The sequence below is a fragment of the Cibotium barometz genome, chromosome 48 (genome assembly GCF_041138505.1).
Source record: "Cibotium barometz isolate CiBa-2024 chromosome 48, ASM4113850v1, whole genome shotgun sequence".
Lineage (NCBI taxonomy): Eukaryota > Viridiplantae > Streptophyta > Polypodiopsida > Cyatheales > Cibotiaceae > Cibotium > Cibotium barometz.
The window spans coordinates 46,451,973-46,474,556 of NC_141093.1; the positions used below are offsets into that span (position 1 = coordinate 46,451,973).

General features: G+C 40.6%; 2 pseudogenes; one reads left to right on the top strand and one right to left on the bottom strand.

Moving 5' to 3' along the window:
* The first annotated feature begins 12,950 nt into the window (after nt 1-12,950).
* Nucleotides 12,951-15,341, top strand: LOC147611229 (uncharacterized; annotated as a pseudogene).
* Nucleotides 15,342-18,773: 3,432 nt separating this feature from the next.
* Nucleotides 18,774-19,413, bottom strand: LOC147611230 (uncharacterized; annotated as a pseudogene).
* Between the last annotated feature and the right edge of the window lie 3,171 nt (nt 19,414-22,584).

A 22,584-nucleotide genomic window follows, 5' to 3' on the forward strand; every position in this document is an offset into this window, starting at 1 on the left:
GTCTTTAAAGGAAGAACAAAGAAGTCAATTTCCAAACCTTTTCCATCAAGAAGATCACCTACCAGTGGTGGTGTTTCTGAAAGATTGTCTTCTAGGCCTTCTGAAGAAAAAGTAATGCCGCAAGGAGGTTGTGATGTAGATTCAAGAAGTAATAGACAAGATAGCCAAGAAAATACAAATAATGGAAATGCACAAAAAGGGAAATATGGAGAGCAAGAAGGTGGTGTCTAGTTTGAATGCTTCTCCAATTCCCTTAATAAATGATCAAGAATGGATCATATGTGGCAATATTGGAGGATATTTGGAGGCATCATGGCTGTGAATGAATGTTGTAAAATTCTTATTGATATGTTGTTCGTGCCTTTTTTATTTAGGAGATGCTATGCATGCAAGATATGAGATCCTGGACTCATTAAAACAGGAAGATTACTACATCCCTAAGAAAGATTTCTACTTCAACTAAAGGGTTGACCATTAAATTTTGTGAAGAGACTATTGTTTAAAGTGTAGGTTTTATCAAAGGACTGATATTTAAGCCTTGGTTTCTTTTTAAGAGACAATTGTACTAGTCTTTGTTCTTTTTTGGCCTAGAATAATTATGTATAGTGATAATCCATTGAATCTTAATTGTTATGAAAGTACTTTTTAGGAGTCTATGTCAATGTTTTATCAATCAAGGTTGTATGGGCATCCTACAAGGTGTTAGGACTTGGTTTGGATAGTTTACAAGTTGTAATCTCTCTTATATGCTATGGAGATCTCTTTGTACTAATTTTATAAAAAGGGACCCATTTTGGGGTAGTCTACAAGTTGTGATTCTCTCTTATGTGCTTTATGATCCTCTATATGTACTTGTTCAGTCTAATTTAGTTAAAGAGCCTAAAAAAGGTAGCATTCATATTAAATGATTTGTCCTTAGTTCTTCATAACATGCAAAAAATAATGATTAGTCTATTTATTTAACTATTGTTTGTGTGGTTATTTATGTGGTTAGTCTGTGTGGAATTGAAAGCAAACAATTTGAAATGATGCTTTAGAATTGAGGCCCAAAGTGAGTTTAAGTTTGAGCATGATTTTCTTTTTTGTAAAATCAATAAACTCACTATTTTTATTGATAAAAAAGGGGTTGATTTAAGATTATAGAACACCCACTAATGCGATTTGTCATAGTAACATCGAAGGGCCTTCCTCACAAGTTCACTCAGCTCGAGCAAGAATAGGACGTAAATGTTAGATATCAATCCCCACAGTCATGTAACTATGTGGGAGCCAAATAACACTACTTGTTGTGAGCCCCCCATATGTGAAGAAGGCACTTGAGTGACTCAGTACCCATAGGTCTTGGTTTAGACACCAAATGGGGGCCATGTGTGGCCTCATGGCTAAACGGTTTTAGGTGAAGTTGGTACACTGCCAACTAGGCTACATACAAGTAAAGGATGCCATCGTATGATTGACTGCACTGAGGGTAGATGGAGCATTTATCAAGGCAGCCCACTCTTGGATTGTGGGGTCCGTTTGGAGGCCTAGATGATCCCACATGGCCTTGGGCTGAGTGGAAAATGTAGGTTAGTTACTCTAATCTGCACCACCATTCTATTAGCTTATCGGTGTCCAACTTCGTGATCGACCCCCATGAGGCATGTTGGGCTGACCCTCGCGACTGGGTGTAGTTGACCATGTCTTGGTGGCTATATATGAGTGAGCTGTTAGAACAAATAGAGGTAAGGCATGTCAACTTAGGTGTGATCAAAGTGATCATAGGGAGGCCAATTGATTGGGTGATTAGTGGATCTGACTCCATAGATTGTGGATCTAACGTACATACCTTAGGGCAGTTCCCTACATATGTATCCTCTCATGAATAAACTATGGCTCTCCTGGATTCAATCTTGTGTACATCATGTTCCTTCAGTTGGTATCAGAGCCACCTTGAGCCCCTAGCTTAGCCCACATGATATTCTTGAGATTCCTATTTGATTCCTTCATCTTCTCCAAGCTTTCTTCCTCATGCTTCCTTCTAGCTCGAGTTTGCAAAGTTAATACTGTAGACTGCAGGCGTTAGATTCATTTGTGCTTTGAGCTCTGAGTTTGACATGTTTGGGTACACCTTCTCTCAGTTCATATTCAAAAAAATTGTTGTTGATCTTCTATGCCGCATAATTCTTCATTTCTACTTCAAGTTCAAAATTGCATCTTTGTGAGTAGCATTTCCAGCAATGTTTTATGCTCCAAGGAGGTGACCTCAAGGGCAAGTTGCTGCTACAAGCTCCTATGGAATTAAGATCAAAATCATGAGTTTTGATCGATTGAAGTTCAGAATTTCTCAATGAAAGCATGGGCAATACAACGATTTTCTGAATGTATTCTCTCTAGAGGACATTGCCTACTGGTCAAACTTTCTTTCCATCACGAATTGCCCTCAATTTCGGGCTACAATTCCTAAATCTTCATTTTAAGGGTAATATTCAAAACTTGGTCAAAGTTTGACTTGACCAATCAAGTGACCATTCAAAAGTCTTCTAGTATATGTGTTTTAGTTCCCTAAATTTTTATTTCAATGAATGCTTAACATTTACCCCTTGATCTAGCCATTGTTTACAACTCTATGCTTTCAAAATTGGGTTGACTATAGTTGACTTCATATTTGACTTGACATAATGCCTACTTCTCAAAGGAGTACTAGTGTGCTTTCAGCAAAGGCAACTAAGGAGGAAAAGTCCAAGGAAGTAAAGCCTATTCAGAGGCCCAAGTATAAAGTAATATGGAAGACTCCACCAAAGCAGTTGTGGGAGAAGCCCGTTGGGTATTACAATGCAAAGCAATTAGGCTTTTGTGATTTTCTAGCTAGCAATCTTCATTTGTATGGTGAGGGAGATTTCTTTATTAACAAAAAGAAAGATTGACTTTATTGTATTGAGAGCTAGATACTTCCTTGATAAAAAGATAAGACCCTCTCCCATGGATAAAGAAAAGGGGGTAGATAGACTCAATGGTGATGGTTTCCGTACATTCAAAACCAAGGTCAAATTTGTATCCAATGAGAATCCAGGATGTATCATCTCTCAAATGGGAATGTAGGTGTATCCATACAGTGAACCTAGTTGTATCTATGGACTATCCATTGGATAATCCACCATGTATCATCTCTCAGATGGGAAAGTAGGTGTATCCATAGAGTGAACCTAGTTGTATCTATGGACTATCCATTTGTGGGGGGGTGTTAGAACAAATAGACGTATATGGATGCTAGGGTCACAAGGCATGGTATGTTTAGAGGTGTGCTAGAGTGTGTGCCAGTGTAGGACAATGTTGTTAACCTCCAAAGTCTACTCTGACAATTTGTGTCTTTAGAAGAGCCAATAATGTTGTTCCCAACACTAGGAATAGCATAGGAAGCAAAGCTATGTAAAGATCTTGCCTTTGGGCCATGTTAATGCAAGAAATTGGTTTGAAAAAGATGAAGACAAAGACTTGAGAAATGTACCACCACATTTCAAGTCTTATACCATCCAAGATAGACATATTTTATGCAAAAAAGCTAAACAAATTGTTGACATTTATGACGATGGAGTCTACGAAGGACCCACCAAGGTCAAGGAGGTAAACCTAGCAAAGAAAGGTGAGACACCTAAACCAGTGTTTATTTCTATAGATCTCACAAATATGGAAGAACAACAATTGGTTCTACTCCTCGAAGAATATCAAGATTGCTTTGCATGGTCATTTGAAGATATGAAGGGTGTGCCACATGAAGTAGTGCAACATACAATTCTCATATGAGATGAAGCAAAACTGATCCAACAAAAGCCTTACAATATGAATCCAAAATACAAAATGACTGTCAAAGAGAAAATTGACAAATTACTTGACGTAGGATTCATTAATGAGATAGAGCACACAAAATGGGTATCACCCATTGTAATCATGACAAAAAAGAATGGAAAAATATGGGTATGTGTTGACCTCAAAAAGGTTAATGCAACAATTGTGAGGGATCATTACCCTTTACCATTCACAGAACAAGTGCTTGAAAGAGTGGCAAGCCATGAAGCATACAACTTCCTAGATGGATTCTCTGGATACAATCAAGTGTCCATTGATCCTAAGGACCAACATTAGAGTCCGTTCCTATGAGGATTTCTCAAGGGATTCCAAGCGTATCTCCTAAGATACTTCATTCATGCTATGGGGGTACAGCTAGTACAGAAGTGTCAAAATTGGAGCTAGCTGAAGGAAAATCTTTGGTGATCAGTTTCCAATTAGTGGGGATCCATTTGACAAATTTTTGTCGTGTTTTGGAGAAGCATGTCTTTGCCATGTACGCATAGTGATGTGCTACATACCCATCATACATCAGCCTTTGCACTGGATTCTTGACTCTAGAAGACCTTCTCAACTTCGCATGCATGCCTTCCAAAGCCTTTTTAACACCTGGTGTTTTTACTGAGAGTATCCCAAACTCTTCATCCAAACTATGCTCAGAACCACTTGAATCGCCATCTGCGCCATCATGACCTGCACTCAAGTTAGGCAACCTGGGGGCATCATCTACCTTTTCTTTGCCCTTTCTGGATACATTAGACGAGCTCGCAAGGCTCTCTTTTTCACGCAACCTGCCACTCCATGGCTTCACAATAACACTTATGTCTGATGACCCTTGCGGTCCACTCAAAACCTGCGAAGAAGGACCTGTTTTTCTATCACCACATTCTCCTTTACATCAGCCTCAAGAACATGCTTCTCATCAGCATACCAACTTGCCAGCTCATCAAACACTACATCTCTGCTCACCCGCACAATTGGCGCGTAGCCGGGTTATAGCATTTGTACCCCTTTTGCTCAAGTGAGTACCCAATGAACATGCATTTTTCTGCCTTTGGGTCGAGCTTCGTTCGTAGCTCATCCGGCACATGAACATAAGCAATGCATCCGAAAACTTTTAAGTGCGCCAAATCAGGTTTTCTGCCAGAAAACTTTTCTTCAGGCGTCATATCATGTACTGCAGCAGTAGGGGTCCTGTTCATGATATACACAGCTGTATGTATAGCTTCGGCCCAATAACAATGAGGCATATTCTTTTCAGCCATCAACGCTCTGGCAACTTCTGCAATGTGCCTGTTTTTACGCTCTGCAACACCATTTTGCTCTGCGGAATGTACCTGCATGAAAACTGCCTCTAAATTCCATGCTTTTTCAGAAAACTTATAAACTCATTGGAGAAGTATTCTCCCCCTCCATCTGACCTTAGGCACTGCACATATTTTCCTGTCTGTTTTTCAGCCATAGCTTTGAAATTTTGGAAGTGAGTGAACACCTCACTTTTCTCCTTCATAAAATACACCCATACTTTGCGCGTATGGTCATCAATGAAGGTAACGTAAAACCTGCATCCACCCATGGACATGATCTTTGCCGGACCCCATACATCAGAATGCACTATTTCCAACGCATTTCTGCTAACATGTTTGTCATGTGGAAAGGCACCTTTTGCTTGCTTCCCAAACTGACATGCTTCGCATACCTTTTGCATTTCTACCACCTTAAAAACTGGCAAGCCTGTTACCAGCTCTTTGCTTTGCATCGCTTTCAACCTTTGTACATTCACATGTCCAATGTGTTTGTGCCATATCTCTACATCTGCAACGACATCTGTTCCTTGTGCAAACATTGCAGCTTTCAGCTCTGGCACATTTACATCAAGGGTGAACATTCTGCCCACCTTCTTTCCTTGTGCAACCAGCCTTCCATTTTTTCTGTACTCTTCTACATACAACCCATCTGCATTGAACCTTACTTACAAACCCTGCTCAACCATTTGTCCAACAGACACCAAGTTCTTGGTAATGGTTGGGTCATGAAGTACATCAACCAAGTACTTCACGTTGCCATCTTGCAATGTCAATGGCACATTTCCTGTATGCGCAATGGGATGCGCAGTATCATCCCCGGTCTCCACATAGCCAGGGTTTTGCAGGGCCTGCAGTTCTTTGAATCATTCACCATGACTGGTCATGTGGTTCGAAGCACCTGAATCCACATACCATACATTTCCACAATTCTTTGATACATTTGTGGACATGGTGTTCATCATATGCTGCATAACAAACAGCCTTTCTGCATCATCCGTATTCCTGTTGGCTGTTGCATAGTTATTTTGCTGTCTTCTGTTACCCTGGTTTGCTGATGGACAGTCACGTTGAAAGTGACTTGTTCCACCACATCCCCAACATTCTTTGTTCTCATTTTCTGCATTACCTCTTTGGAAATTTCTGCGACCTCTCCCCCTGCTTCTAAACTGTCCTCTTCCACGTGCGTTTGATCCCTGCGCATCATTTGATTGCTGCTGATTCTGGCCTTGATTCTGATACCCACGGCCACAACCTCGTCCTTGGCATGCACCACGTCCTCTATCTCTACCTTTGTTTGAGTAGAAGACCTGTTCAGAACTATTTCTACCTTGCGAGACGAAGATGCTGCATCTTCTCCAAGGTTCTTCTCCTCAACAACCAGCATAGGGATCAAATCTGAAAAACTAGGAATGTTTTCCCGAGTCTGAATCGAAGTCTTAAACTGCTTGTATGCAGGAGTCAACCCACGCAAGCATACTTCGACCTTGTCATCATCGTCTACTATGACACCAATAGACGCGAGAGATTCGCATATACCTTTGATTTTCAGGGTATAGTCATTGATGGACAGGTTCTCCTTCTTGACAGTGTTCAGCTCGTTTTTCAATTGCAGCTTCCGAGCTTTTGTGTTTGTAGTGTCGAATGACACCAACCTGTCCCATGCCTCCTTTGGTGAAGTGGCATCCTGTATGTGGCCAATCATGCTGTCATGTATACTAACAGACAGCCAATACATCACCTTCCTTGCCCCTTGGTTCTAATCCTTGAATGCCTTGATCTGCGCAGCTGTGGCATTCATCTCTGGTAGGTCAGGTGCATCTTCAAGATCACCTTCGATGTACTCCCAGTAGCCTTTGCCCATAAGGAAGTTGGTCATCCTGAACTTCCAAGCGTGGAAGTTGTTCTTCTCCAACTTCTCACTGACAACCTGGGTAAGACCGTCATTGTTCGCCATTTCTGCAACCTGTCAGAAACCTGCACAATGAACTGAATTCTCTACAGCGGTGCCCAATACTCACAGTATGTCCCTGCTAGCAACCACAGTTTGCATACACGTGACCAACAACACCTGCAACACTCTTTTGCACTGTGTACAATGTCTGTATGCTCAGATCTGTTGTCTGCACTCTAGAAAATAGAAATCTGTGGAACCTGTTTCTTTGCCGCGACAGTAGGCGAAAACACCGTTTTTCAGAAACGGAGGTCGAAACGCGCCCGAAACGCAAATCCGGCCGTAAAATTTTAGACTTGTAAGGTCTTCGCACTATACTTGTGCACTCGAACTGGTGAAGAAAGCTCCTCAATCCGAGCTTTCTGTAGACGCCTCCTGTACCACTACCGGCGAAGCCGTACACCGCTTCTTCCGCTACTTCTGCTTGCTTCTCACAGCTCCTTAGCCGAACCAGGCTCTGATACCATGTGAAGAGTGAGAGAGTAGAAGGAGCTTGAGCTCTTGCAAGCACACACACAAACACTAGAGAGTACACGCGAGGAAGGAGATGAAATCTTCTCTATTTCTTCACCTCACAATGTTACATAATAAAACCCTACATCCAAAGTGTATATACAATGGTCAATGTGAAACCGCTAGTGAGTGAGCTGTAAAGGTAAGTGAGCCATCACTCTCGGTAGGTAGACCAGTCAGTGTAGTCCAACTGTAGTATCACTGGCGAAGATCCTCGTATCCGCTGCCACGTGCCAGTGATAAGTGTCGGTGTCGGTGAGGGATCACTCGGGCAGACGATGGGATGAGCTTGATATCTCAACAAACTTTGTCTCCATTGAGTTAGCCCAAAGAGTAGGCATCCATGATTTTGGGATGGGAGAACTCATGGAAGCCGATGGGGCCTTCAAAGAAGAAGAGGTTTCTGTTACTCCTTTGATAGGAAAGTTAAGGCTTCATGCACAAAGTTATGTAGATAAGGAAGATTTCTTCATATCCCCACTCAAACATGAGGATGTTATCATAGGGGCACCATGAGGATGTTATCATAGGGGCACCATGCTTTGATTGCATGCCTACCACTATGAAGTTTCCTCAAAGAATGGGGTTCACTTTTCCTTTAGAGGTAAAGATGTAACACTTGATGTAAATACTGTAGGTAACACTATCCCACTTGTACAAACCCAAGCTCTTGACAAGGTAATAAAGGGTTCTCTTTCATATTACATGGTTTTTGTCAAGGAGTCCAAAGAAGATGTTTGTGTTCCTAGCATGGTAAAGAATGAAACTAAAGAGGAATTAGAGTTGTCTAAATTCTTGAAAGAGTTTCAAGATGTGTTCACTACAGAAATTCCCTAAGGAGCTACCTCCTAAAAGAGGGTAAGATGATCACATCATAGAACTTCTACCTTGTAGTTCACCTCCTAATAAGCCTCCTTATAGAGTCTCAAGAGCTCAACAAGAGGAGATTATGAGGCAAGTAAATGAACTAGTAGAAAAAGGGATGGTAAGGTCTAGTTCTACTCCATTTTGTTCACCCATTTTATTGGTACAAAAGAAGGATGGTAACACAAGCAGAATTGAGGTAATATGTCAACTTTTGAGAGATAATAAGTTTGATATCAATCAAAAGAAAAGTGAATTTTTCCTCAAAGAGATTCCTAATCTAGGTCATATTATCTCTCAAGCAGGAATCCGCATGGATCTTGAAAAGTTAGAGCTAATTAAAGGATGGCCTATACCCAAAAATCTACATGAACTAAGAAGCTTTATAGGAATGTGTGCTTACTATAAACGCTTTACGAAAAACATTATCATTCAAAGCAGGCCCATTACATGACTTAGCTAAAAAGAATATTAAATTTGTATGGACCCAAAAAGAGAATGCTTCTTTTGAGAACCTTAAAGAAAATCTTATCTCTCAACCAGTGTTGATATTACCCAACCTCTCAAAGCCTTTTGAGGTTCAATGTGATGCTTGTGGACAATGCCTTGGAGTAGTGTTGCTTCAATAAGGGCATGCCATAGCATATGAAAGTAGGAGATTAAAGGAATTAGAGATGAATCTAGGTATATATGAAAAAGAGCTATTGGCTCTTCTACATGCCTTATATACATGGAAGCATTATCTCCTAGAGGTACTCCATTTATTTTGCGTACAGACCATCAAAGTCTCAAGTACTTTATGACGCAAAATAAATGGAGTGACAAGAAAATGAGGTGGGAAAATTTTCTTTCACAGTTTAACTTCCATACTGCTCACATTCCTGGTAAGAATAATCAAGTGGCCGATGCACTTTATTGTAGACCAAGGGTAAATGTTATATCTATAGCTACTCATAATGATCTATCTCTCATGATAGATGAGTACACAATAGATCCAGACTTCAAGGACACAATGTTAGCCATTGCATGAGGGAAGAAAGAAGAACCTTACAATGTACAAGAAGGTTATCTTCTATATGGCAATCAGTAATGTGTCACAAGTAGTTTACATGAAAAATTTATGTACAAATCCCATGCTCCCCCATATGCGGGACATAGAGGGATACAAGCTACTCTCAAGGGAGTAGAGATGTACTTTTATTGGCCAACAATGAAGGCAAACATACAGGATTATGTTGCTAAATGCATTGTATGTCAAAAGACAAAGTATGATAGAGGGAAGCAACCAGGGCTACTTCAACCATTACCTATACCCAATTCCCCATGGGAGAGTATATGCATGGATTCCATCTTTGGATTACCAAGATCCATTCATAGGGATACGGATATGGACGATAGTAGACCGGTTTAGTAAACCAACACATTTCATACAGGTGGTCAAAAAGACTATCAAGGCACACCATATGGCTACCCTCTTCATATCCCAGGTCTTTAAGTATCATGGCTTACCAACGTCCATAGTATCCAATAGAGATCTAAGAATGACTAGTAATTTTTGGAAAGGTCTCTTTGAGAATTTGGGTACTAAGTTGAATTTCTCTTCGGCCTATCACCCCCAAATGAATGGCCAAAGTGAGATGAAAAATTCAATATTTCTTGATCTACTTAAAGCCTATGTCTCAAAAGTAGATCAAAATCAGCAATGGGAAAAGTACTTGCCATTGGTGGAGTATGCATATAATAATACTATCCATACCTCTACAGGCAAGACACCTTCAAAGTGATGGAAGGGAAGTCCAAAGTCCCATTGATAGTCAAGCCCCTTGGATAGATATTTTCTGTTGATGAATATAGTAGAGACCTTAAGGAATCTTTCCAAAATATTAAGGAAACTATATTCATCACGCAACAAAAGCAAAAGACTGGTGATAAGCATCAAAGAGTTTTGGCCTTCATCAAGGAAGGTGATTGGGTATTGTTAAAGTTTCCCAAAGCACTCCTTAGTCATACTATGGACAAGGGAAAACAAGGGCGCCCAACAGGCCACCAGAAATACTATGCAAAGTTAGCAAAAAGGTATTATGCCAAATTCTTAAGCACATTAATGAAATGGCTTATAAGTTAAGGTTATCTAGTATGTGGCTTATACATAATGCTTTTCATGTGAGCCTACTAAAACCTTATAAGGGAGAGCCGCCCAAAAAACCAATCATAGAAGAACCACCCCAGTTTGAAGACCAAGAAGAGATCTTACAACCTGAGAGCATCCTTCAACACGAAGACAAGGTTTTGAGAAATGGCAATACTACCTGACGGTATCTTGTCAAGTTATCCTTTTGAGGATGCAAGATGGATGCAAGCCATCCAATTAAAAGATAACCTAAACCTTGTAAATGCCTACAATGACTCGAGTCCAAGGTAAGGACATGCAAATACCGATTTTTACTCTTAAGAATTTTGTCTTGTTGACTAAAAGATTTCTTTTGTTGTTGAGTGTATGCATACAATAAATCATGCTTGTGGCAGCTAAGCCTCCCAAGCACCAAGTAGACTTTGCCAATCGATATGGAAGGATTAGGGCTAAGAAAAGATAAGCTTGTGGCAGTTAAGTCTCCCAAGCACCAAGTGGACTTTGCCAATCTACTATGGAAGGATTGGGGCTAAGAAAAGATAAGCTTGTGGCAGCTAAGTCTCCCAAGCACCAACAAGTAGACTTTACGAATCTACTCTGCAAGGATAAATGGCTAAGAAAGGACATGCTTGCGGTAGCAGCTGAGTCTCCAAAGCAACAAGTGGAATTAGTCACCCACTTTGAATGATGTCAAAGGGTAATAAGGGATCCTCTACCCAAAGTATAAAGGACTAGTTATGACTTTATTTTCTCTACCTCATAGTCAAGGACGACTATGATTTTCAAAGAGAGAGGTAATGTCATAAAAAAATAATTTTCATAGTCTCAAAGTATTTTCATCATAAATTGGCCATTTATGAGAAGAGAAAATAAAGAGAAAAAGGAGAATTTAATTTAGAATCTATAGGCTATTTTTGCCAAAGGTTTGGGCAAAAGAAATAACCTATAAAAGCAAATGAAGACCTTAGGGTAAAAGCTTCATTTATGCTCTCCAAAGGATTACACACAAACCTTAAAGGAAATAATGTTCAAAGGCAAGTTGTTTTCAGTTAAATAAATGAAGCATTATGGTTGGGGAGGTTAAGCAAGTGGATAAGAAAGCACATGGGCAAGATAGGTGTGCACAAGGTCAAGATAAGAGGGGACATGGGCTGGCCACATGGGCTGGCAAGTGAGTCAAAGTGGGCACATGGGCTTGGAATGAGGGGCACATGGACTAACCCCGATCAAAGGCCATGTGGAATGAAGTGCTTCATTTTGAAGTGTGTGAGTGAGTGAGTAGAGAGCCCCCACATGCCCTTCCACCTCACCTGACACCCCATTGGCCAGCCCACCCCACTGACCAATCAAATTTGAGTATCTACTTTCTTTGATATTTGAGCTTATCTTCTAGCATAGAGAGGGGGGGCACTTGTGAGCCTACTTGCTTTAGAAGCCCAAAGCTTGTGATTGGCTAGCCCCAAGATAGGGCCAATGGGATGCATTCATGAGTAATTCATCTCCTTTGTAAGAAACCTATGAGTTATTTTCATAACACAAGAAGGGAGCACTACTCTTGGAGAGGAGGGAGAGCAAGCCTACATTAACAACATTTGATCATGGAATGCAAATCCAAAGCAAGTGCAAAGCTCTCAAGCATGATTCTCTATGCTATGCTATGCTAACTAAAGCAAGAGTCTAGCCCTTGCATAAGTAGAAGTATATAGGAAGAATACTTCTTTCTTGTAGAAATACTTCTTGTTCCTCTCAAGCAATCAACCGCTTCTACGAGCTCTTCTCACCTTTGAAGATGCTTGAAGCTATTGGATTGAGAAGTTAAGGTAAAGTGTGAGAATAATGTTGTAGGAAGTTGTTATCTTCATGGCTTCAACATGTTCTACAAGGTGTGTGCAAAGCTGTATTGTAAAAAGGCTCTCTTTTGAGAGCACCCTTATAATACAAAGCCTTTTGGAGGGGGGACCGGCTCCAAGTAAATCTGGTCCTCATTGTTGTCACCTTTTAAGTTATTTTACTCTCTTGTCAACCTATTTTGCATGCCTAGATAACTAATTAGGTTCCTCTGTTAGACTCCATACAAGAGCTTTCATTTCTAGCTTAAATAGCTTAGTTAAGCAAAGCTTATGTGATAATTTCCAACTGTTATCCAAAAGATAAGATATTTAAAAGAACAAGGGCTTAACATATAGGATTTATAAGGTAGTATTCACAACCAAAACACTCCTAGAGTACTCAAAACTAACACAGTAAAGCTCCATTGACCCAAAATATACACACCAAACACTAGCCAAGCATAAACCATTAAATTACACAAACTGCAAGCAACCTTCAACTCCAAAATGCATGTGTTAACGCATTTAACATGCACCAACTAGCACCCATATGTATCAACAAGCCACAAATCAAGGCTAAAAAAGATTCCTCATCAGGCAACTCAGATCTTGCAGACAAGGTTTTGAAACCTTTGAAGTCAATGCTCGATGCATTTGAGGCAAGACTATCAAAAGGCCAAACACAAGAGGAAAGGTGGAGGGCAGATTCGAATCATGGCCTCGAGAAACAAAGGTTGGATGTGCACATTAACTTAGTCAAAGCTATCCAAGTTTTGATAGAGAAGACAAACGTGCACCCACCTCAAGAACCAAAACAAAGAATAAATTTGGTTGAGGATCGACATGTTCAACGTGTTGAACACAGGGAAGAAGTGCCACACATGGCACCTCCACAGTTACATGGCTTAGGATCATCCCAGTCATGCTAGATTAGCTTGTCCGAGTAGGATTGGCACAGCACATGACCTCTGAGCACTAGTAGACAGGTAGCGTAGGTCATTGTCCCTCGGGTGGTCTCTTGACACTTGCACCACTGCCTCCGTGCACTAGTCGGGTCAGCTACGTCCTCAGTAGACATTTATGTTTGCTGGAGTTCTCGCTAGACTAGACGTCGTTTGCGGTTTTCCCATAAAACACACACGCACACACACACACACACACACACACACACACACACACATACAGTTTTGGAGATGTTCCGCGCTGTTGCCATGTGGCAGACTATCATGCAGTCAGAGTACTGTATATGTGGGAGAGCCTATTCACGCTCGTGCTCTCGTGTGTGTGGACATGGGAGAGCCTATATGTGCCCATGCTCTTGCATGTGTGGACCTGTTGACCTTGCCTTTGACCTCACACCATGGCACTAGATACCATTGTCAGAGCACTGGAAGCCATAGGTGGAGTTAAAAAATGAGTTTTGGAGATGAATAGTCATGCAAGGTAGTGGAGAATTCTAGAGAGAGAAAGGGCAACTAAAAAGTGATGGCCACATAACCCCCTTCCTTATTTTATGCCATTCTAACCCTCTTTTGGACTTAGAGACTGTTCACATGCAAGGCGATGGGGAATTCTAGAGAGAGAAAGGGCGACTGAAAAGTGATGGCCACACACCCCCCCTCCTTATTTTATGCCATTCTAGCCCTTTTTTGGACTTAGAGGTCATTCACACGACCCCTTCTTAAATCCAAGCCCGGTCAAACTCATCATAAAATCCCCCGTGCATGGATCCTTGCTAGTCAGCCTTGGCCCTAGCCATCAAGTTACAGGAGCCCCTTTGGATGGCTTGTCCAGACCCCCAGTGGTTTGATAGGCTTGTTAACTAATAGGTTAGAGGCCCCCCATCATCCATGCATTTACATATGGAGTTAGTTTGTTTTAATAGTTTGCACAATTTAGTGAAATTGGTCAAGAGGGTATGCCCACATAAGATAAAGATATATTAATTTGTTTATACATTTTTTTTGGATTCATTTGATTTATATATATATATCTAGGTACCTTAATTTCTGTGTGGAAGCCTTGATATCAAGGTGGAACTTTTTATGAAAAATATGTACAAAAACAAAGGAGAGTTTGCCCAATGTTATACGAGTTATGATGTTTTATATTGACAATATACACATAATGTAGTTGCAAAGGAAATCAGAATGGCACCCAAGAAGTCCATCCATAAATGTTTCCACACTACTTCTCCTCATAGCGGTCAACATGAAGCTTAGATCACGGTTTGTAGTAGGTAAACATATTATAGACTGGAGGCTTCTTCTAGAGTTAGGCCCTTGGATACTCCAACCAAGAAGCTTAGATCAAGGTTTGTAGGTGAACGTATTATAGACTAGGAGACTTCTTCTAGAGTTAGGCCCTTGGATACTCCACCCAAGAAGAGGGGTCATCCTCCCAAAAGGTGTAATTTTACTGATGATGAAGCCGGGGGTTGAGGAGGATTCAAATAATATGAACGATTAGATGGAGGCAATAGGTACATTACAAATTTGTTTTTATGTGTACAACTATATTTGTTATGTGTGTGCTTGTTGTATGTTTGAGAATAAATACATTTATTGTATTGTAAGATCCCATGATGTCGAAGATGCAAATGAAGAGGTGAAAATGAAAGTGAAGAGAATGAAGACGATGTTGAGGACAATCCAAAGCACTCTAGACAACTTGGCAAGAAGGTTCCTCTTGGTTTGATGCAGGATGTAATTGGCCAATTCTATGTCAAGAAGAGAACCCAACCACTTCTTTTGCCTCTTTGTCACTAGGTGCTGCATGAGGCCGTTATATTTTCCATTGCACATGCTACATGGCTAATTACAACCTTTGATAAAGATGCATATTTGGAGACCATGGGATAATTCTTGGTTTCCCTCATAGGTTTGAGTGGAGGCATTATGCCTATTACCAAGCATAATTAAGATGAACGGGCCCAATTTGGCATCAAAAGCATCTTGAATTTGAAAAGAGGCTTGGCAACAAAGAATGGCAAGACTTGAAGGGAGAGAAGTTTTTGGTGTGGGATGACAATCACAGATTGAAAACATGGTAGAAACAAGTTATGGAGAGTAAGTACATGCCTTGTGCATGCTTACCTTTTTTCCATTTATATAAAAACAATTAAATTATGTTTGTGCATTTTATTCTAGTTCACCTATGTGTTCAACTCATAGTGTATTGTGACCATCCCAAATATCATTTATGTCAAGTGTACGCCTACATAGCCAAAGATTTACGAAGAGGTTGATGATGTGTATATGGTGCTAGATGTTTAGAAATATGTAAATGAAGAAATATCCTTAATGGACACTCTCTATCAAACCTTTTATGCCTATCTTGCCTCTTGGGTTTAGGAACTTTTCACACAAGCAACCTTAACCTGCTTGGCTCATTTGGCATACCCCGGAGCTTGGACCGTTGCTTAAATGCCTTGGTCCACCCATATAGCAATGGGCACCCCTCTAGACTAGTTATCTAGATGCTTGAGCTTATAATACAAGATTGTCAGCTAACATTCTCTCCCCCTTTTAAACATCATTGTTCTCAATGATCAGCTGTGGGAAGTGTTGGCAAATCAGTGCTTCTGATTCCCAAGTTGCATTAGTTAATGGAAGAACTTTCCAGGCAACTAGAGATTCTTCAATTATACAATTTCTCAATCATTTTTCTCTTCTATCTAGTATCTTGCCTAGACCATGGTCAACTACATCCTGCTCCTACAAAGGTGCCAAACCATCCACTAGATTAGTATCTCTAGATATATATTCTTTAGCTTACTTACGTGAAATACTAGATTGATACCACACCCTGGTGGTAGTTCCAATTGGTAAGTCACATCACTAAGATTCTTCATAATCTTCCACGGTCCACAATATCAAGGAGATAACTTAGGACACTTGCCAGTAGATAACTCTTTGATTGAGAGGGAACTTGGAGAAATACTTTCTCTCCTTCCTCAAAATTTCTTGCAGATGTTTTCTTCTCTGCATAATACTTAGCTCTATCAGCAGTTTGGTGAATCTTGGCCCTTACATCTTGCAAGTTCTCTTGCCTAGTTTTGAGAAATTCTATCGCACTTGGGCATTTCTTACTAGTGCCTATAGTACTTGGTACAGTGGGAGAGATACCATAAATCATTTCAAAAAGGAGACATACCAGTCACCTTGTGTGGTCTATTATTATAAGCAAATGCTAACAATGGTAAGTATGAATCCCAATCTATCTACCTTTCAAATACGTATGCACATAATATATCCTCAAGAATTTGGGTAACCCTCTTGGTTTGACCATCTGTCTGAGGCATCTGTCTAAGGATGATCACCATTGCTCATATTTTGAGACATATTTAATCTATTGAACATATGTTTCCAAAAATGACCTGTAAACTATACATCCCTATCTCACACTATGAATGTCAGTAAGCCATGCAATCTAAATATATTTTGTATTAAAAAAAATCTCCAACTTGTGGATCTTCCATTGTGTCTTTAGTTGCTGTAAAGTGAGCCATCTTGCTCAATCTATCCACTATTACAAGCATATTTCTATCTTTGGGTCTTTGGCAACCCCACTATAAAAGCCATGTATATGATTTGCCAAATTGATTCCAGAATAGTTCTATCTTAACCCTTTTTGCCTTACTAACTCAGCATTCAAAGAATTGTTGGACATACTTGTGGACATTGGTATGTAGATGGGGACACCACAATGTCCTTCTAACAAGTCGTGTTGTCTTTTCTTGACCAAGATGTCCAACACATGGATTATCATGGTTCTCTTTGAGGAATCTCATCCTTAGTTCCCGTGCACAAGGAACACACGTCTCTTGTATGCTTTATAAACCCATTCTCAATTGAGAATTGAGTATATGGACTTGACTTATTTTTTTACTCATCCCTTAGTAGAGAATCATCTTGAATTCTCTTGCTCACTTCTTGCAAATGAGGATTCTTGAATAATGCTTTCTTTATTTCTTGAAGCAAAGAGCTTTCCAAAATTGTGAAGCTCATAGTATACATAATATGAGATAAAGCATCTGCTACTACATTGTCTTTTCCTTTTTGATATAAGATTTCCATGTGTGAAACTCTTGCATCAACTCAACCCATCTAGTGTGTCTACCAACAAGGTCAAGCTAGCTACAAAAATACTTAAGTGTATGGTGATTTGTATACACCTTGAATTCGACACCATACAAATAATGTCTCCAAGTATTTAGAGTATATATGATTGCATACAATTCTTGCTCATGAGCTTGCCATTTCTTTTAAGATGGTGAGAGTTTCTTTTCTCTTAAAAGCTACCGATCTATCATCTTGATTCAGCACGGCACCAACAATGATGCTACTTGCATCTATTTCAATTTCAAATGGTTTCTCAGGATATCTTGAGGATTGGTGATGTTGAAACTTGTTTCAATGAATCAAAACTTTCTTGTTGTACACTAGTTCATACATATGGAATGTGATCTTGCAACATATTTTTCAACGATGCAACAACGTGTGAGCAGGAGTCAATGAATTTTCTATAAAATACAAAGAGTCCAAGAAATGATTTTAAAGTAGAGATGTTTCTAGAATTGGTCGTGCTTAAATAATAGGCACTTTCTTGGGATCCATCTTAATGCCTTCGACTAAAGTAATATGACCAGGATACTCTATCTCAGTCAAACATAATCTAGTTTCAATAGTTTCCTCCCCTGTGATACGTATCTCTACTCTTGTCAATTTGTACATCTCGTTATATACTACATCATCAATCATCTTGGGGATTTTTCCCAATCTCTTTTAGCTTGGAGAGAGTGTCCATTCTCTGCCTTTCTAGATATAAAACTTCGAATGTTTGAATCTAAGGTTTATTAGTACTAATTTTTTCTAACCCAAGGTTTAACTTAAGGGCTATTTTCCTAATTTATTCCTATCTAATTTATTATTTAATTATCTATTTAATCGATTGCATCAAAAATTAATATGGCTCTGATCGCATACAATGTAGCATGTGTACAACTTTATATATATATATATATATATAGATATATACGGGTAGAGGAGAACCACACATGCTTTTCCTTAAGCTATATTTAAATCCCTTTAGAAGCTGAGCAATTTGTGTTAAAAGTGAGAGCACAGAGAACATACGAAGGATAACATACTTTGTGTTATAAGCAAGAGTGCAGAGAACGATGCTAGGTTGGAGAAGGACAACACCGTAGAGGTCAAAGTCTGATGACTATGGATTCACCAGGATTTTGCAGGTGGTGGCATTTGAACTCAGCTGGGGGTGAAGGGTTGAATGTCGTGCTCCTCCCACCTCTCATTGCATTGAATTCGTATGTTTCTCTTTTGTGTTGATATTTATATGTTGCTAGAGCTTATGAAAGTATTGGAGAGCTTTTGCTTGCATAGTGGGTTGGTTGTGAATGTCTCCAAACAAAGGTCATGCTTGTGAAGGCTCTTAACAAGGAGAAACCATGCATTGTTTATAAGAATGAACCGCTTGAAGTAGTAGAGAGCTTCAAGTACCTTGGACTTGAGGTTCCATCTAACCACAAATGGCGAGAGTGTGCTATGCGACGCTTGGAAGCGGGCAAGAGAGCGTATTATGCATTTGAGAATATGTGCAATGCGGGAGAGATTAAGTGTTGGGTCCTTAAGAAATACCTCTTTGACACTTTGGTGACACCGGTGCTTCTTTATGGACTTGAAGTATGGGGAGGTAGCATCCCTAAGTCTACTTGGAAGGAGTTTGAGAATGTCCAAAAGCGTTTTCTCACCAACTTCCTCCAAGTCAAGATACAAACGCCGTATATGCTTTTGCTCCTTGAGACCAGATCACTTCCCATTGAGATTATGGGCATGGAGAGAGTTGTGGAGTACATGCAAAAGATGCAAAAAAATCTGTCACATCGACTTCCAAGGATTGCATGGGAAGCAAGTCAAAATTTTCAAAAGACGCATAAAAGCAAAATATTGAGATCGGGATGGATGCAAGACATCAAGAAGTGGTTTGAAACATGGGATGCATTACACTTGCTTCATGACGCCTCAAAAGACAAAATAGTGAATGAGGCTTTTCTACAACGCCAATGTATCACAACTTGGGAGAGATGCGGGGGTTCGCAGTTCATCCACTATACCACATATGTTGCCCCAAACTACAAAACCGTATTTTTCTCTGAGCGAGGGAAACGCACCCATTCTTATATGCTTGAGCCCATTCCATTGAGTGCTATCCGCACCATTGCTTCCATCCGGCTTAGTTCGCATTCTTTAAGATGTGAGACGGGGCGTTGGGGTGATGGTGAGGAGTCTCATCGGCTATGCACCTTATGTCCTCATCAAGTTTGTGAGTTCGAAGCTCACACTCTAATTGAGTGCTCAGCTTATGACCATATCCGGACTCGATTTCCCCACATTTTCAGCAGTGGGCTCCCTCTACACACATTCCTCTCTCAACCTCATTGTGCACTCTCAATTGCGACGCTCATCTCCACAATCCTTGAGCATCGAGAGTCACTTATCAGCCCCACACAAATTGTATGATGTCTCTTTGTTCCCATAGGTCATATTTGACCTCGGAGGACGATAATGAAATCTCTCTCTCTCTCTCTCTCTCTCTCTCTCTCTCTCTCTCTCTCTCTCTCTCAAGTTCGCCCCCAAGTGGCCATGGACAAGTGTCATCCTCTCACAGTTTTGACAGGGCAAAGTCCATGGCTCCGTAATTCAAAGCTAAGCCAAAGGAGCTCTACTATGGCGCACGCTAGATCTTACCTCCCTGAGCTATGGCATCTCAGAGAAAGAAGGGAGAGATCCCCTGCTCTCAAGTCCTGATAGTAGGGGCAAAAGCTCTTTGAGAAGATCCTTTGGCTTTGAGCGTGTGGAGAGACATCGAGATTGGGCGACAAAAAGGCCTCTGACCCCCTAAGAAATCTAGATAAAGAAAGCATATGTCGGGTACGGGGAATTCTGTCTAAAGATCACCCCCAAGTGGCCATTGACAAGCGTCATTCTCTCAGAGTTTTGACAGGACAAAGTCCCTGGATCCTTAATTTATAGCTGAGCCAAAGGAGCTCTACTATGGCGCACGCTAGATCTTACCTCCCTGAGCTATGGCATCTTGAAGAAAGAAGGGAGAGATCCCCTGCTTTCAAGTCCTGATAGTAGGGGTAGAAGCTCTTCGAGAAGATCCTTTGTGGAGAGACACCGAGATTGGATGATAGAAATGCCTCTGACCCCCCTAAGAAATCTAGATAAAGAAAGCATATGAGGGGTACAGGGAATCTAGTAAAAGTCCCAAAGCCTTTTCCCCGATTAGCCATCGATAAGCGTCATTTTCTCAGAGTTTTGACATGGCAGTGTCCCCAGCTCCTTAATTCATAGTTGTGCGAAAGGAGCTCTACTATAGTGCATGCTAGATCTTACCTCCCTGAGCTATGGCATCTCAGAGAAATAAGGGGGAGTTCCCCTACTTTCAAGTTTTGATAGTAGGGGTAGAAGCTCTTCGAGAAGATCCTTTGGCTATGAGTGTGGAGAGACACCGAGATTGGGTGACAGAAAGGCCTCTGACCCCCTAAGAAATCTAGTTAAAGAAAGCATATGGTGGGTACGAGTGGCAGTCCCAAAGCCTTTTACCCGAGTGGCCATTGACAAGCGTCATTCTCTTAGAGTTTTGAGAGGGCAAAGTCCCTGGCTCCTTAATTCATAGTTGAGCCAAAGGAGCTCTACTATGACACACGCTAGATCTTACCTCCTTGAGCTATGGCATCTCAGAAAAAGAAGGTGGAGATCCATTGCTTTCAAGTCGTGATAGTAGGGGCAAAAGCTCTTTGAGAAGATCCTTTGGCTTTGAGCGTGTGAAGAGACACCGAGATTGGATGACAGAAAGGCCTCTGACATCCTTGCTGGAGGACAAGCAAAGGGACAGAGACTCAATTGGGGATAAGGGGCGGCCTAAACAAGAGAACAAGAATGAGGGAAGGAGGCAAAGGGAAACAGCTACCAGGGCAAGGGGAAAATTGGGCATGAATTTTTGAAAATGGAGGGGGGTCAAAAATTTCAGAAACTGGCTCAGAGGAGGTTTTTGATTTAGCAACATCACCAAGGCCATCTCCACAGTGGATTGTCTACTTCTTCCACTCGACAACCCCATTCTACAATCGAGTGTGTGGAGTAGTCAACTGTCGCTAGATGTCTGGTCAAGTTGTGTACACACACACACACACACACGCACACACAGAGAATTTCCTATTTGATTTTTTTTTTCTAGTTTTCAAAAACTTGAATTATCACATATACCTCTATTGTCGTTGATTCCAGGACACCAATCTTCAGCGTAGTATCTCATTGCATACGATACATATAAGGTCGATAGCTTTGCAAAATCGCAGCTCACACATACAGGTATGATCTTCTTCTTCCGTCTTTCTAAATCTGTGAACTTCGACTCCCTCAACACTGAGGGTGCTATTCATGACCAACCTTCCCAACACTGGGGGTTGTTTTCTAGAGAACGGGAGAAGGGCACGTTCTCCTATGTTGATTATAGTTCCTTGGAGAGGCTTGTGCCATCTCTCTGCCATACTGATGTATGTTTTTTTTCTCTTTTTTTCTCAGAAATGCATGCGACGAGACAAAGGCAAAACATCTCCATTTTTACATTCATATTCCATAAAAAAAATACTTACGGATGCTTCTATTTGTTGACTTTGTGAGTGTTACAAATGGACGAATCTTCTTCCCGGATGTCTCATATTGTCTTTCAACTCAGAATAATAGGTATGCCTAAATACTCTCAGTGTTTTTCTGATGTTTGTATGTTAATAATTCAATGAAATGTTCAACACATTACATGTCATTGTTGAAAAGAGACACCATGTCGAAGCACAAACAAGTGGCTCGACCAAGACAAAACTACCAACAAACGCAGAGGCTATACAATCTAAATAGGACTAACACCATATTGGGGAATATGGGAATTTCCCACAAGTTTGGGACACGTGGTCAAAAGTTTGGATTAACCATAACTTGAATACCACTAATCCAAAATGAGCGCTTTATAGCTCTTTAGATTCCATTTTTCAAGCGCTTTCCAACGATAGGTCATATGATAGGGTTTTGAGAAACTTACAAACATGTTATCCATGTCCCCCTTTTTTAAGTATTCAAA